General features: G+C 40.0%; 1 protein-coding gene across 2 annotated transcripts in view; it reads left to right on the top strand.

The window, feature by feature from the left end:
* Positions 1–287: 287 nt before the first annotated feature.
* ARMH4 (armadillo like helical domain containing 4) overlaps positions 288–9,468 on the top strand; it is a 1,007,214-nt gene continuing 998,033 nt past the window's right edge. For both annotated transcript variants that reach the window (XM_044074445.1, XM_044074444.1), the window contains exon 1: positions 288–634. The gene's annotated coding sequence lies outside the window, so the exon portion shown is untranslated. The remainder of the gene's footprint in view (positions 635–9,468) is intronic.

Raw genomic sequence — 9,468 nt, 5'->3', positions numbered from 1 at the left:
ACAAATCAGGGACAAATCTAAGCAAAATCAGGGACAAATCCCGAAATAATCAGGAACAATCAGGGACACTTTTATAATATTAACACCGTTAACTTGAAACATTGACAGAATAAAATAATGTGGAATGATATGCATTTTCTAAAGTAAAAGAAGTTTAAGTTTAATTATTGTCATTATTTATTAAGTGCAATTCATCAGCTTTCCTACAATTGTCACCAGTTGTGAGAGGGATTAACAGGGGATAGAGCTAACATACGAGTCAAAACCAGGGACATTCCTGAAAATTGGGGACAGTTAAGAGGTATGAGCAGAACGTCTATATGGCCCAGGACTTGTTTGTTGCTTACCCCAGAACGGCCAATCAGTCAGTAGTAAGCAATGGCTTTGCCTGGCTATTTCTCACACCTTACAAGCAGCAGAGGCAGGTCTGGGCTGGGCGTGTTCTTTCTTTGGCATCACATTTTTTCTTTTAACAGCGCGAGCTGTTACTGCTGCTGGCAGGTATCTCCCATCACTCCACGTCCCAGACAGCATCGTTACTAAGCCACAGCACCGCTTAGGACTGGAGGATTACTAAACAAGCATGAAGGACAATCAAATGCTGAACTAAGAGAAACATAGCCTTTCTCTTTAGGTAATGCTTTACCGTTCCTTTTGAAAATGACAGCGGGGAAATCTCTGAATAACTTGAAAAAAAACATGATTGGTGGCGTTGTGACATCAGAGATTTGCGGCAAACTCTTAAGGCCCTTTTCAAGTGCTTGCTAATGCGAGTATTGTGTCAGTGCTTTACTGTATTTTAAAACTGACTTAATATCTAGTAAGCTTTACAATGTTAAATACTCTGCTGTATACATTTTTTTCGCGTTTGCTCTTTTTGGCCATGTAGTTGTAAAGTTAATTTTTAGACAGAAATACAATATGTAGTCTTTATGTTATTTGGTTCAAGATATTATGCTGTGAGATACAGCCGGCTTTTCAATGCACTAACAGGGTATCGTGGTTCTGAAATAAGCTTTCTATTGTATGGCAGTAGCGCTTATCTTTCCTTGTGTCTGCCGACCTGTATAGTTTAGGGAGCTAGTTAAAACACGATTGCTACTTACATTATTTTAGTTGCTATTTTAGGGACATAAACGTTTTGTTACACGAAATGTACATTGTGTTTCGTCTTAAATAAAGAGACTGGGTGTCATGTCATCCTTTGCTTATTTCGTCCCTACGGTGTTTTCTCGGGGTACTTTTTCACACATTTAATTAAAGCTACAGCAGTGAACATTGGCATATGCGACTTGTCCGTGTTAGTTTAGGGTTGGGTGCACAAGGCACTGAATAATGTTATCCTCCTCCTCTTTGTCTGCCACTTCCTTGTGTTGCATATCATCAACATGAAAAAATGGCCAGTTTAAATTTGGAATTTAATACAGTTTTGACCCTGGGTTAGCATATTGGTGGTGCAGTACTCTCTGACATTTCATATTAGACCTATGATGTGAAACTGGATGATCTGTGTCTGCCAGTTTTTGTTCCTAGTCTTAGTAGAGTAAAAGCCTGTTACATACAGACACTATATGGTAAGGCAGATTTGAATTTAATTTATGCACTTAATCATAACTGTGGTGTATACAGCTAAATGAATGTGTTTTGCACCCATTTCAGTTCTGTGATTTAAAATCTTGAATATTTAGCTGTAACACCTACGGTAAAGGTCAACAGGTTAAAATTCTGATAGAGTCTGTGCCATGAGAAGCCTGAAAACAGGAAAAAAATAGATGGTATTCTCTGAAATGTCAACATTTTGATTAAAAAAGATAACATTACTTTCTGTCAGCCAAGTTAGTTTCCATCCTGACACTTGCATATGCCTGCTGACATGTTGTAGATAATTGTGATTAAGAAAAAAGTTGTGAAGCTGTTTAGTTTCAGAACCGGGAACGGCAGAAAGTTATTTCCCAGTCTATATTGCAATAATACAACACAGGTGCACAAGATGGAGTCTGAATCTTAAATGGTTGAAGTCATGCGTTTTATTAAGCAAGTTAAATCAATTAATATTTACTAATTGAGTCAGCCAATTCAATATTTGAAATGAGATGTGTACTGGACAAGATGCCAAAGAAGCTTTCTTTCATAATCCCCCTATCCAAGGTAGATTGCACATCAATAACTGACACTGTCATTTCTCTTATTAGAGGTTATACTCAATTTCCAGCAAGCTTGGGTCACCTTTCAATCAGACCAAAGTGGCTGGTTCAAGAGTCCCATACCTCCCACAAGGCAGTCACCATCCTGGTGATGATTGGACTGCTCTGTATCCTTCTCCCTGATTAACAGTCCTTTTTGGCACACTTGCCTTCCACCAAATGACTGTGATAGCTTCGTGTATACCCTTTGGAGAAAGCAAAACCTGACGTCCTTATGAGAAAAACAAGGGATTCCTTCCAAAACCCTAGTGTGATCACCCATGCAGACCTGTGAGTGGCGTATCTAAGTGACTGTCCTAACACTGCTTGTATTAACACTGTAGCATATGCACACTTGGTAAAATCTTCTTAGACTCCTACGTTTATGAAGAGTGGGCTCTGATGGGAAGCTTGATTCAGTGCTGACAAGGAAAAGGCAAACCCCCTGGACTGTTTGCTCTTTTTCTCCCAAGTTCAGACTTCCCATTCCCTCCCAGACCTTAACCTGTCTATCTTGGGGTCCCCCACATTTTGTCAAATGCCATTTCATCAACAAATGCAGGGGGAATGGTTTAATGTTGACAGCATGGATAGCCAAATTGTGGAAATGTTGATGGTGTGTAATATCAAGACAGGTAAGTGGGGTTGGAGGGGTGAGAGTGTATGAGAGTTAGGGTTGGGGGTGGGTGTTGTATGTTTGTGCGTGAGTTTGTGTATTTTAGGGTTAGGATTAGGGTTAGGGTTATGTTAGGGGATAGTTATAGTGTTGTTTGTGTGTGTTTGTGAATGTTTGTTTGTCCGAGTGTGTCTTGTGTAGTGGCAGTGTTGCGGAAGGGTTTTTATGAGGGTAAGGCTCCGCATGTCTTCTTTAATAATAGGCACTAACCCTAATGCTGCCTCTTCCCTCAAGACTAATTCTACACCTTACCTTCTTAAAAACCTTCCCGTAGCACTGCCACTTTCAACAAATTTGTGGCTAGTGTTATGGGGGGGGGGGGTTCAGTGTTAATATTTATAGAGGAAATAGTTTTCCTTTCACGATATTATTTAATTCGATGTGTTTCGTTTTCAGTATTGTGTATGTTCAAACTTTTTCTGTCAGTATTTTCAATTCAACATTAAATTTGTTTGACCATACACAATAGAACCCTGTCATTGTAACGTTCTGCCTGTCCCTCACATTCCCTACTGCTGCCCATGCTTTCCAATATAGAGCTGGCTAGCTAGAAGCACCCCTTCCCAAACAAACATCATATTGGTTAGGAATGATTATAAACGATGATAATTTTTTTCTTGAGCTGGACAATCTGTGTAATATGTTTACACAGAGGGTATTCTTATAGGTTAATTCAGGAAATTTATGATGAAATAAAGTGCTGTAAGGAGAAAGAATGTTGCCCTATTTTGAAGGGATGTAATTTAATTGATGATGGCAATATATCCCAGGTATTACAAATGCATAGGAAGGAAGGTAAAGACAGTGACAGAAGAAGATCAAAGATAATTCCATTTAGCCAAGGTGCTGCACAACTTATTAAGACATTAAGAAGGAAATGGGATTTAGTATTTACTCCTCAATACAAAGGTTTGTTGGGGATGACGCCATTGATAACATTCCCTAGGGATCCTTGATTTTAGTTACAGGGGATCCAATTCAAGAATGGTGAAATGTGGGTCCTGTAAGACGGGCAGGTTTATTAATGATGGTTATAAGAGATCTTTGCCATGCCTGGGACTGTGCACTTCTAATACCAAACATGTGGTATATGTGGCTATTTATTCGATGTGCCCGTCAGTTTATGTGGGGAAGATATCAAGAAAATTAAAGGGACGTGTATGAGCACGTCGATGATATTAAAAATGGCAGGACATCAAATGCTATGTTCAGATACACAAGAGAATATCCTACATTTAACAAGTTTTTATTTTTCTTTGTCAATTGAGTTAGATTAAAAGACACCGGGGGGCGGCATCATTCATCACTTGAAAGCTGATGTCAAACCTAGTCTGAATGATTACACTTCTATTTTGAGCATACTTAAATGTAGGGCAAAAGAATTTTAGCATAGAATGTTTTATGTGCAATTTTTATAAAATAGCTTTGGTGTGTGTGTGTGTATGTGTGTATATGTATATGTGTGTGTGTGTGTGTGTGTGTATATATATATATATATATATATATATATATATATATATATATATATGTATACAGTGTTATAATGTTTTTTCAATATAAAAAATGTTCATTATGTATTTTTTGCTGTAACTTTAGCTGCATAGTCAAATATCAATCAAGTATTCATTAAGCACCATTTGATGTGATTTGTTGTGAGGGAGGGGGTGTTGCAAGCACACATTGGGTATGTTTGTTTTTATAGGTTAGCTTGATTTGGAGTATGTATTTTAAGTGATTGGATTTAAGTATTAACAGACTCTGATGAATCCTGGTTTATTTATGACAAAAGCACTTAGTCTGTTATTTTATTTTGTTGTGTTTTACCTTGGTGGAGTTCCCATTTAAACAGTTTACTGATTCTGGAGTTTAAGTTTGTTTTTGTTGAGCATTTTTGCGTTAGAAATTGCAACCAAACCAACTTGTCTGAAACAGGGTACGGCTCTGATCTGTCCTCCTACCCCCCAACCCCAGATGGTGCTTGTTTGTAAGGTTGCCAGATGTTTATTTGCAAGATGTAATACCTTCTTCTTGTATTTCAGATCATGTTTACACATGATACACTGATCTTTAATGTTTCACATTCATATATGGCATATGCAGTAGTACAATACAACACACACAAACTTGAGCTCAGGTGGCTGCAGATGTGTTTATTAAGTTAATTAGACCAACTAATGTTCACTAAATAATCAGCCAAATCAATATTCCAAATGTGCACCATGCAAGATGTCAAGGAGGTTGCTTGAATACCCCTAGATGAATTACACATCAATAGCTATCCCTGTCATTCCACGTATCACAAGTTATACTCCATTTACAGGAAGCATCAACACATCGTAGGCTGCCTATAATCCCCATTCCTGGCTCACCATCAAAAAAGACAAAAACCTGAAAATCCAGATAACAGGAAATTACTTCTCAGTCTCTAGTATGATTACCCATTCAGGCAAATGGGTCCCTTATCAATGTAGGAGGTGTTTCAGTCTGTATTAGAAATAAATTCACCTCATGGCTAGTTAGATTGGACAACTCCTTGGAGTTACTCCAGGTCCAGGTTACAGTGGGTAAGACCCCCATTCAAGTCCTAGCCAGTTATAGATCCCCCTCCATGGGTCAAAACACTCACAAAGTCTACTTAACCAAACTGAAGACAATCTAAATTTTACCCATGAAGCCTTAACCAAACTGAAGACCATCCAAATTTTACCCAACACATCGGTTATGGGGGATTTCAATTATCCCACCATCAACTGGGAAACCTACTCTAGCCCAAACATGCTAGTACAAAAGTTGCTTGATTTTGTGAATTCAAATGCCCTGTAGCAAATTGATTGTCCATACCCCGACAAGAGGAGCAAACATTCTAGAGCTGGTCCTAATCAACATGTCAAACAGGTGCACTGTTGCAACTGTTGGACCCTCATTAGTTAAAACTGACTGCAAATTAGTCACCTTCAAACTAACACTAATACCAGAACTCACAAAGGGTGAAATCAGACTAAAAAACTTCACCAAGGCAAACTATGCCCTCCTAGATGAAGGCATAAATGCCTTTCAAGCCACACCCCAAGCTGAAAGTGGTACCTGTGACGAAGCTTACACTAAAGCCCTGTACAATCACTTGCATAAGTGTATAAACTTGGCTGTACCAGATAGAATCAAAGCCAGAACCCCAAGTAAAATCAAGTTGCTATGGTGGACTTCCAATGTCAACAAACTCTACATTAAATGTGAAAAGTTGCTACCCAAATCCTCAAAGACCTCTTTTGAGAGAAACCTACCAAGTACTGCCAAGGATAACCATAAGGCCTTTCACAGCTATGTACATAACCTAAAGGGTAGGTCCCAAGCATGTGCAGAACTGGTGGCCAACAGTATCACACACACTGACTCCACAGAGATAGTGAACTTACTAGTTGATAGGTTTTGTGAAAATTTCACTCTCTTTTTCTCCTAACTTACAACTAACCCTTGCCCAAACTCCCTCCCCACCTTACATATCTGAAGAGCAGGTCCTCAAAGCCCTGTCTAAGGCAAAGAACATGGCCTCTATGGGACCAGATGACATCCCAGGCTGTCTTGTAAACAGGCTAAAACATGAACTAGCATCACTGCTAAGCACCCTTTTCAATTATAGCATAACCATAGGCTTTGTTCCTGCGGAATGGAGAGCCGCTGCAGCTATTCCCCTCCACAAAAGTGGCCTAGCAACAGTCCCAGGGAATTACAGACCCATAAGCCTGACCAGCCTCATCTGTTAGACTATGGAATGTGTCATTATGGACCTCATAAATAAAGACATAGGTGACCTCCCAACCTTGGATCCTACCCCATTCGACTTTGTGAAGGGCAGATCCTGTCTGTTAAATCTGGTGGATTACTTTGAAAGTGTGACCAAGGCCAATGATGAGGGAAATCTGTGCACACAGCATACCTTGACTTGACAAAGGCTTTTGGCACAATCCTGCATTCAGGCATTACCGATTATTAAACTTAGCAAACTGAATGTAAACCCCTTCATTGTAAGATGGGTTGCCAACTGGCTTACAAACTGGACACACTATCAAAGTGGGTGACTCCACATCAACCAGCAGACCTGTTACCAGTAGGGTACCACAGGGGTCAGTGCTGGGCCCCCTACTGTTTGGTAAATACTTCTCAGAAGGTCAGATCAAAACTTAAGGGTTGTGGCTGACCAAGTTTGCAGATGACTGCAAACTAGGTGCAATCGCTGAATCCCCAAATGATGTCCGTATACTCCAGGATGGTCTCACACAGACCAGCAACTGGTCTATTGGTCATGGTCTCAAACTGAATGCAAAGAACTGCATCATCATTCCCTTTGGCACAAACAATGTCGCTTCACACTATCAAATCAGTAACAATACCCTAAGTACCCATGAAGTATAAGGGACCTGGAATCACAGATTGACCGCAACCTTAACTTCGACCACCATGTGTCTACCATTATAAGGAAAGCTTTCCATGTAGTTCACATGATTAGTAAAGGCATTGCCTCTAGAGCAAAATAAGTTACAACTCCCCTATACTTGGCACTTATCCGGCCCATAATTGAGTATAGTGCTCCATTTGGTATGTACTGTACCAGGCACCTACAGCAATTAGAGAGACCTCAGAGTTTTCTAACAAAGAAAATCAAGGGCCTGCAGCATGTGCCTTACATGGACTAACTAAAATCCTTGTCATTATACTCCATATCATATAGACGTCTTAGGGGAGACTTATGTCTGGCCTACAGAGCAACCCAAGACCCAAACCTAATGAACTTACTGCATATCCATAAATCAAATGGGTCTAGGGCTACCCATTCCAGAGACTTGAATATAACCTTCGACTTGAATAAGACATGCTGGTGGGACAGATTTATCTACCAGCAACTGCCACATCTTTGGAACAGGCTACCAATTCATGTGAAATAGAGCATCTCTATGACATTGTTCAAGAGAAACCTGGATGAGTGGATGTGGCACCATAAATTCTTACTGGGGATAGCACCTACAACCCTCCTGGGCATGGGCAGTCATCACTAAATGCAATCTTGGGTATTGACTAGTACTTTTATAGTATTACATTGGGCTGAAACAGCTAGGCTTAAAATGACCTCTGGGTTAATAGCCTTGTAATCTCCTATGATCCTGTGAACCTACTGCCCTATCTTTCCCTCTACTGACTCCATAGCTTATGCAGTTGTTAAAGCCTCCCATGCATATGCAGCAGAGTTCTTCCCTGACCCTTTTCAGGCATAACTTGGACCAACATATGGGAAAACAGAAAATTACCTCTGGTCTACCACCTGTGTCTCTAATGGACAGAGGCAACCTGCAAATACTTGACCACTCATCTCCTAGCTTAAACATACCGCTTAAATAATGTCTAGGGTACCAAAAATTTTTGGATACATTTGTGATGCATGACTAGGCTTGAAAGGCCCTAGTAATCATTAGAATACACCTATGTACCTTAGATCCCTGCTTTTATCAGGGATGGGCCAGGGCAGAAAGGTTGAAACATTTTCCACAAGGAAAAGATAAGCCCCCCAGACTGCTTGCTGTTTTTTCCTGAGTTTGGACTGCACCCCCCATGATCTTATTGAGCCTGTCCTGTTGACCTTCCACTTGTCTGTCACTTTTCCTGCTGCTGCCCTTACCTCCCGTCTACAGTTAGATAGCTCAAAGCAACCATTTCCCTACAAACATTATCTGGCTACAAACTGCAGCAAAAGCAAACTGTCTGGGAGAGGGCATAACTGTGATATGTCTTCCAAATCTGCAACTTTAGTTGGCACTTATTTACAAGATTGATAGTTACCTTTCTGCAAGGTAAAATACCCTCATCTTCTTTCCCAGATCACCTTTATAGATGTCATGTTGAACTTTAGTATTCTGCATTAGTTTAAAGTATTTGTAATACAACACAGCACAACACAGAGTAGAAGCTGTTTAAATGACTGTAACTGTATATTTATTAAGCCAGTTAGACAAATTAGTATTCAGTAAATCAGCCAAATTAATATTTTTAATCAGATGTGTACCAGGCAAGATGCCAAGGAGGCTTTCCAAATTCCCCTACCCCAAGGCCGATTGAGCATTGTTACCTAGTCCTGTTATTTCTGCTATCACAAGTTGTACTCAGTTTCCAGTAAGTATTAACACATCCTGGACTACCCTACAAACTGCCAAGGGAGGCTAGCTTCAGAGTCCTATAATTTCCCCAGGGTAATTCCCACCTCAGCGAGGACAAGACTACTTTGTTAACATTCCTTTAGAATACCTGCCTTCCACTGCAATAAAAGGGTGTATGTGGAACCTCTTCCCCAAACACTTTTCATAGAGTAGATGGAAGTTGGAAAAATTGACTCCTGTCTCAATTAACTAGTTCCATTTTGCTTTTACATGTGGATGAGCTACAAATATGCCTGCATAGCTCATATTCCCTTAACCATGATGTTATTTAGCCTGTCTCTCACCCTTTCAACTTCACAGATAGAAGTATCTGGATGCGCTTTCAGGTTTTGCACAGCCCTTGAATATATCAACCTTCCCATTACTATTTCACTTTCATGGTTGTTAGATCTCTGCAAATGTCCAT

The sequence above is a fragment of the Protopterus annectens genome, chromosome 6.part0 (genome assembly GCF_019279795.1).
Source record: "Protopterus annectens isolate FY-2018-M chromosome 6.part0, PAN1.0, whole genome shotgun sequence".
NCBI classification, from domain to species: domain Eukaryota; kingdom Metazoa; phylum Chordata; order Ceratodontiformes; family Protopteridae; genus Protopterus; species Protopterus annectens.
This window is presented reverse-complemented; position numbering and strand designations above follow the sequence as displayed.